Below are 7,856 nucleotides of genomic sequence, written 5' to 3' on the forward strand. Positions count from 1 at the left end.
CTTTGCCCCACCTGAGTCAGAGCTTCAAGCGTGTCCACCCCCAGAAGGCAGGCACCGCACCCATTAGGTGTGTATATCCCATCCCTTCCTCCCCCCTCCCATCTGCCTGACACCCAATGAATGCATTAACTACTATGTTCAAAAAGAATTGGAACATTCCATTACGTGTTTGTGGCATGGCCAGAATTTCTGGGTGGTTGAAACATATTGTATGTGGAAAAGAGATAAGGATAAAAAGCTGTGTAGGGATCACATTATAAAGCACTTTGGATATTACCCTATTCATAATGGAAACTCCCAAATAATTTTTAAAGCAGATTTTTAAGCTTATAGCAGCATCTTTCAAAGGTAATTCTGCTGACAATGTAGAGATGTAGCAAAAGGAGTAGATGGAGACAAAGAGACAGGTTTAAAATGACTATATTAGTCCAAGATAGAAATGATAAGTCTGAAATAAATCAATGCAGAGAGCATAGGACTAAGTGAAATAGATTCAAAAGATTTTGTAAATTCCTGACAGGAATTTCTTTCTCCCAAAGAAATGTGGTTGGCCAGGAACAAGGAGCAGAACTGCTAATCTCTAGAGTCGATAGCTTAGTTAACTGAGTAGATGTACTGATAACCAACCCAAGGACAGCAGGAGAATAACAAGATCACACCAGCTGGGTGTGTGGCTCATGCCTGTAATCCTAGTGATTCTGGAGACCGAGGCAGGAGGACCGCTTGAGCCCAAGAATTCAAGGCTTCAGTCAGCTATGATTGCACCACTGCACTTTGGCCTGGGCACTCCCTGTTTCTACAAAAACAAAAACAAAAGCAAAACAAGTTCACAGGGAATGGATTCAAAGAGGCAGGGTAGAAATAAGTTCAGTTTTGAAGTTTTTACTTTTGTGATAGCGGTCGTTATTTGGGAAATAATAGGAGCTGGCCATATATATTGGGCTATCATCAGCATATAGAAAGTAAGCAGAGCTAAAGGAACAGTTGGAATTGTACTAAGAGTCTTCAAAAAACTACAGAGAAGATAGTTTGAGACAGGCACCCATTCACTATTCCTAAAATAGACCAATATGACACCCACAGTTGGCCTTATTTATCCAGCAGTGTTTACTGCAGGGTCCTCACAAATGAGGTGGGCGACCTGAATGAATGTATTGCTGTACTCCTCAATTCTTTTCTGTGTCATTCACACATTTACTGCAAACAAGCACACACTACACCGAGGAATAAACAAGAAGAACTGGCACTGGTTCCTGAAGCTTGTGTTGCCAACACCAATATTCCCAATACAAAACGTTTTGAATTGTTTTTGTAAATGAGCCCTCAGAGATGGAATTCACATGATGAGGTTTTGAAAAAGTCAAATTCAAAAAGGAAACACTTTATTTGAACATAAATAGCACTATTTTCTTTCCTTTTTCACCATAGCCTCTAATTTAATACAGTCATGCATTGCTTAACGGCAGGGATATATTCTGAGAAATGGATCATTAGAAGATTTTGTTGTTGTGCAAATCTCATAGAGTGTGCTTACACAAACCTAGACGGTATGGCCTACTACACACCTAGGCTACATGGTGTAGGCTATTGCTCCTAGGCTACAAACTTACACAGAATATCATTGTATTGAATACTGTAGGTGATTGTAATACAATGGTATATGTATTTATCTAAACATATCTAAAGACAAAAGTTATGGTCAAAGCACAGTGTAAAAGATTAAAAATGGCATATCTGTATAGAACACTTACCATGAATGGAGCTTGCAGGACTGGAAATCACCTTGATGAATCAGTGAATATTGTAGATTTTATAAACACTATGCTCTTAGGCTATAATAAATTTATTAAAAATATTTTTCTTTTATTAATAATAAAAAATCCTTAGCTGATTGTAACTTTTTTACTTTATAAATTTTTTATTTTTTTAACTTTTTGACTCTTTTGTAATAACATTTAGTTCAAAACACAAATACATTGTAAAACTCTACAAAAATACTTCCTTTATATCCTTATTCTATAAGCTTTTTCCTATTTTTAAACCTTTTAATTTTTTAATTCTTAAACTTTTTTGTTAAAAACTAAGACACAAGCACACACATTAGGGTAGGCCTACACAGGGTCAGGATCATCAAGACATCTCCAGGCAACAGGAATTTTTCAGCTCCATCATAAGTTTATGGGGCCACCATCACATATGCGGTCTGTTGTTGACTGAGACATTGTTACATGGTGCGTGACTGTATGAGGTTAGTATTGCTTAGTTCCACCCAAGGGTTGATAAACAACTGTAGTGGACACCAATAAGCCACCACTCCTCCCCCTGTTTTGCTTGAGAACAAGCTGTGAGTGTTGGCAGCTATGTTTTACCCCATGATCCAGCCCATCCTTACAACGGATTATTGGCTAGGAGTCCAAACTGGACCAGTCAGATTCTCTTTTGTGAGAATGTGGAATTGAGACTGAAGGGAGGGAGATTCTTAGGGCAGCAACATTCTGCTATGTGGACAAAAGAAAGAAAAAAAATAGAAAGGATAAAAGGGTGGAAAAAGGAGGGAAAGAGAGAGGCAGGGAAGGAGGGAAGCAAAAATGAGAGACAGGTTTTATGGAAACTTTCCCTTTCCTGAAGATTAGCTACATTCTACATGGTACACTCTTGTATCTTTAAAATAAATTCCCCTTTGTTAAACTAGCATGAGTTGGTTTTAACAGCGCAGAACAAAGAACCTTGACTAAAATGACTACCAGAAGAATCATAAAGTAGAAATAAAGTAACTTTCGTTATAAGACGAGTCCAAAGTATAGATTTCCTGAGAATTGTTTTAAACAGGAGTAGAGCATTACTCTATGACTCTATCATAATTTTAAACTAATATTCCTACATAAACATAGATACGAAAGTCATTTTAGCAAGCCTTTGAAGTCATCTCCTCAAAAAAAGCTAAATTTCTTGTTTATTTTTTAATCAGTTCAATTTCTTAGTTTATTTGCTTTAAGTTTAGCTGTGCCAGTTTTGCTAACAGATAATTATTTATAATTGTTATAGCTTTAGGGTAAAACTAATCCTAAAAAGAAAAAAGCTGGCATTTCAGACAAAAAGTCATTCATTTCTGATCCTTGCCAAATTTTAATAAGTGAATCCTACTGTCTTCTTGAGATTTATGCACTGTTAGCTGTACTTCATTTGGAAAATTTGCATTTTTCTCTTATGCACTCAAGCTGGGAGGCAGAAAACAAGAGTTACAAGGTTTGTTTGACATGAGATGTCTAACAGTAATTTTCTTTCATCAATTTTATTCTCCTACAATTCTGATCCCCAAGGGCAGATTTTTCATTAGATTGTGTAAAATATTTTATAATAACAGCCTTACCTTTGCAGAAGTTACTCCCAAAATATTCCAGAGAAGCTGTCACAACTCTCTCCACTACAGAAGGAACTAGGGGTGCCATTCTTACTCCCATTGTGGTTAATATTACCATGTACCCATTTCCACATTAATTCAGAAAATTATAATGCATCTTATATAGCTAGCTTTGGTGAAGGTGATTCTCATTGAGACATTCACCAAATACTTATTAAAGACCTACTGTGCTTTGGGTATTCTTATATATAATGGCTATAACCATGAACAAGACAGATTTGTATGCCGTACTTGTGGAAAATATAGTGCAGATTGGGGATACAGACAAGAATTCAGAATAATAACAGCTAAAACTGTGAGAACATGATCAGAGGAAGGTGACTAGCTCAACAGTTGGGGTTCAAGAAAGCCTTCTTACTGTAAGTGATGTTCAATCTAGTTTGTCCCAGGCAGTTGAGCAGGAGCCCCAGACTGGTTTTGGGGTGGGGGTGAAATTAGTGAGTGTTCTGTATAGGAAAAAAGCATGCACAAACTTCCTTCAGTGAGTTAAAATATTGTAAGTTTAGAGAACCTAAAAATTTCTAGCATTACTAAACATGCAAGGGGCTTAGGAGAGGTGGAGAAAGAGGGAAGAAAAGAAATGAAAGGAAGTCATACAACTCTGGAAAAGAGGAGATTAATTAAAAGGCCATTGTGTATGTATGAAATACCAGTGGCCTAGGCCAAGACAGAGGAAGCAAGGCTGAAGGAAAGCGAAAGGATAAAAATTCATCAGCCGATTTGGAATTGATTAGATGAGAGGCTGAGGAATAAAGCATGATCCACTAGTATTTATGGGTCTGAAGATAGGATAAAAAGTTATGTAAACTACATTGAATTAAGGAGAATATTCATTTAGTCATTTAACACATACTATTGTGTACCTACAATACATTAGGTATTATTTTGAGGGGGATTGGTTAGAACATTGAATAAAATTTGCAAATTCTGTCTTCATTGAGTTTATATTTTATTGGGAAGAAAAATACAATATACTCATAAACAAATTTTGGCTTATTCTATGAAGATAATAAGACAGATCAATGGGAGAGACACCTTTCCTGGGGTAGGATCCTATTTTGGGTAGCATAGTCAGAGAAAATCCCTCTGGAAAAGTGATGTTTGCTATGAGCTTATGTTAAATAAGGAGTCATCCATGGGAAAATCTGGAATGTTTCTAGAATAGGAAAATCAACGTCCTAGGGTGGAAAGGGTGAGACTGTCATTTAAATGTGATGCATAAAGGGAAAGAGTTAAAAGATATGACTGCATGGAGAGGTAGGCAGGAAAATAGGAGACGAAGGCCTAAGTAAGGTGTTTGGATCCTATTCCAGTTTATATAGGAAGTCATGAACAAGTTTTAAAGAGAGGAGAGATAAATGATTTACATTTTTTGAGATGACATAGGTGACCAGAGGAGATTCAATATGAGGGCCAAAAGGCAAACAAACCAGTGAGGAGAGAAGGCCAATGCAATAGTCCAGGGAAGGCAATCATTAAGTGATTGGAATCATTTTGTTAGAAGACAAGATGGCTACTAGAACAAGATCCAACATAACAGTAGATTAAAGGAAATAAATATTGACTTCTCTTTCACTTAGCATGTAAATGTAAGCAATCCAGAAGGTAATTGTGTCCTGAGAGTAAAAGGGGCACCCAGGCTCCTCCTATTGTGTTGCTCTGCCTTCCTCAATACTTGGCTTTCATTTGCTGCTCTAAGATGATTGACCCAGTTCCTGCCACCAAGCTAGCATTCAAGCCAATGATATTCGAAGAAGAAATAAAAGAAAACCTTTATCTTCACAAAACCTTGTTTGTTTATTTAATAGTTGATGTGTGAAATCGTATCTTAAATTTACATTTCCTGGCCTGGTGCGGTGGCTCACGCCTGTAATCCTAGCACTCTGGGAGGCCAAGGCAGGTAGATCATTTGAGCTCAGGAGTTCAAACCAGCCTGAGTAAGAGCGAGACCCCCGTCTCTACTAAAAATAGAAAGAAATTAGCTGGACAACTAAAAACATGTAGAAAAAGGTAGCCGGGTATGGTGATGCATGCCTGCAGTCCCAGCTACTCAGGAGGCTGAGACAGGAGGATCTCTTAAGCCAGGAGTTTGAGGTTGCTGTGAGCTAGGCTGACGCGATGGCACTCTAGCCCGGGCAACAGAGTGAGACTCTGTCTCAAAAAAAAAAAAAAAAAAAAAAAAATTTACATTTCCTTCATAATGAGTTTATGCATTTTCTAATGACCATTTATATTTGTATTTTTGAAAATTGCTTCTTTCCAACAGAATTAATTTTTAATTGTCTCTATTTGGTCTCTACTGTAAATAAGTTCATCTTTTCTTTTAATCAAATTTATTCAGACATATACAATTTACTTAAAATAAATACAGACATATTTACAGTTCTATGAGTTTTGGCAATTGTATATAGTGTATTTGTGTAATTACCACTAGAAGCAAGGTATAACATTTTTAGGATGAAGTATTTCATCCCCAAAAAGTTTCTGCTTGGTTCATTGCAATCAATACCTCCACCCACCTGAAGCTCCAGACAACCACTGATCTCCTTTGTGTCACTATGGAATAAGTTTTCCTGTTTTAGAATTCATTATGAAGGAAATCAATATAGTTTATAGTCTTCTGTGTAAGTCTTCACTCAGCACAATGTTTTTGAGATTTACCCATGTTGATGTGTGTATCAGTAGTTTGTTCCCATTTTACTGAGGACTATTCCATTAGATAGAAATACCATGATTTGTTTATACTTTCACCTTCTAATCAACATTTGGTTGTGTCCAGTTTTTGTCTATTATGATTAAATCTGCTATAAGCATTTGTGTGCTAGTCTTTGTGTGTATACATTTTCATTTCTTTTGGTAAATATTTTTATTTCTCTTGAACAAATATCTGGTAGTAGAATCTCTGGGTCCCATAGTAAGTTTATATTTAACTTTATAAGAAATCATCAAACTATTTTCCAAAGCATTCCTGCCAGCAATGTATGAGAGTTCTAATTGTTCTACTTTTTTATGGGCATGATTTGGAAGTTGCATGTATGACTTCATCCTATATCCCATTAGTCGGAGTCACTGGACCACACCTGATGGCCAAAGAGGCTAAAAATGCAGTCTGAAGCTGGAATGCCAGACTCCCCTCTAAAACTCAAGGTTTCTATTACACAATAAAGAAAGACAAAAAGGACATATCAGGGATTGGCTTCATTTGAAGTGGAGGAGTTAAGACCAGCTTTTAGATTCGGGGTGAATGTTGGTGCCATTAACTGATTTGACACATTAAATTTGAAATGTTAGACATCCAAGTGAAAGAGTGAGCAAATTGTTCACTCTGGAGTTCAAGGCAGGGATCAAAGCTGGAAATATAAATTTCAGAATCATCAGCATACAGAAGGAATTTAAAGCCATGGGATGGGATGAGATCAACTAGAAAGTAAATAAATGTAAGATGTTTTGATCCAATACTGCAATAATTTCACAAACTGTTTTTGAAGACCAAGCTATAGCTAGAAGAATGCTAGCAAGCCTAAAACAAAACAAAACAAAACAAACCCTTTTCGCCCATTTCCCCTGGTAATACAGTAGATCACTTAAAGATTACATTCCCCAGCCTCTCTTATAGCAAGGGACAACTATATGAATAAATTCTTACCGATGGAGTTTGAGTGACACAGTCCCCCTCACAGTCTCCCTCCCAGTCTGGATACTCAACTTCAGACAGACCCTTAGATAAAAGGAAAAATTAACTTCTATCTTATTTAACCCACAATATTTGGATTTTTTTTTTTTGGTAGCTTAAGTCTTTTTAGCAGCTTAACTGACTCATGAAGTATATCCAATTATTTCTTATACTTAACTAACAAATCTCCATTGCCACTTATTTTATTCATTTTTATTGATTTTATTACAATCTTGTTTATTTTTTAGCATTGCTCATTTGAGTTTAATTTTCAAGAAGTATTTCTAAACTGCTCCAAGAAAAAATATTATCTTCTTGCAGAATATTAATGAATATTTTCTTCATGTACTTGTGATTCTTTCCAGTCATTGCCTCAATTAGTTCTTGATGCTGAAGTGAAAATAAAAGCTAATGCGGGTGTCCACATTTCACTGAAGAGGAAACTGAAGTAGAGATATTAAATTATTTGTCCATAATAGCAAACCAAGTTAATGGAAAAGGTGGAAGTAAAATGTAATTATCTCACTTCTATTTTTATTGAACTATTGGATTACAAGTCACAGCTAATTAAAAACATGATACAAGAGCTAAAGCAGCATAACCTTTTTATCATGTGGATAGCCCAAAAAACTGCCTTTTAACACTTTATAAAATGTTTGTTGTAAAATACTTATTCTCCTTTTTTTGCAAAGTTTAAATAGATATAAACATAGATAGATATAGATAGATGATAGGTGGACAAAAATGTGGAAAATATTTTAA

This window comes from Propithecus coquereli, unplaced genomic scaffold (genome assembly GCF_000956105.1).
Source record: "Propithecus coquereli isolate 6110/MARCELLA unplaced genomic scaffold, Pcoq_1.0 Scaffold15, whole genome shotgun sequence".
Taxonomy (NCBI): Eukaryota; Metazoa; Chordata; class Mammalia; order Primates; family Indriidae; genus Propithecus; species Propithecus coquereli.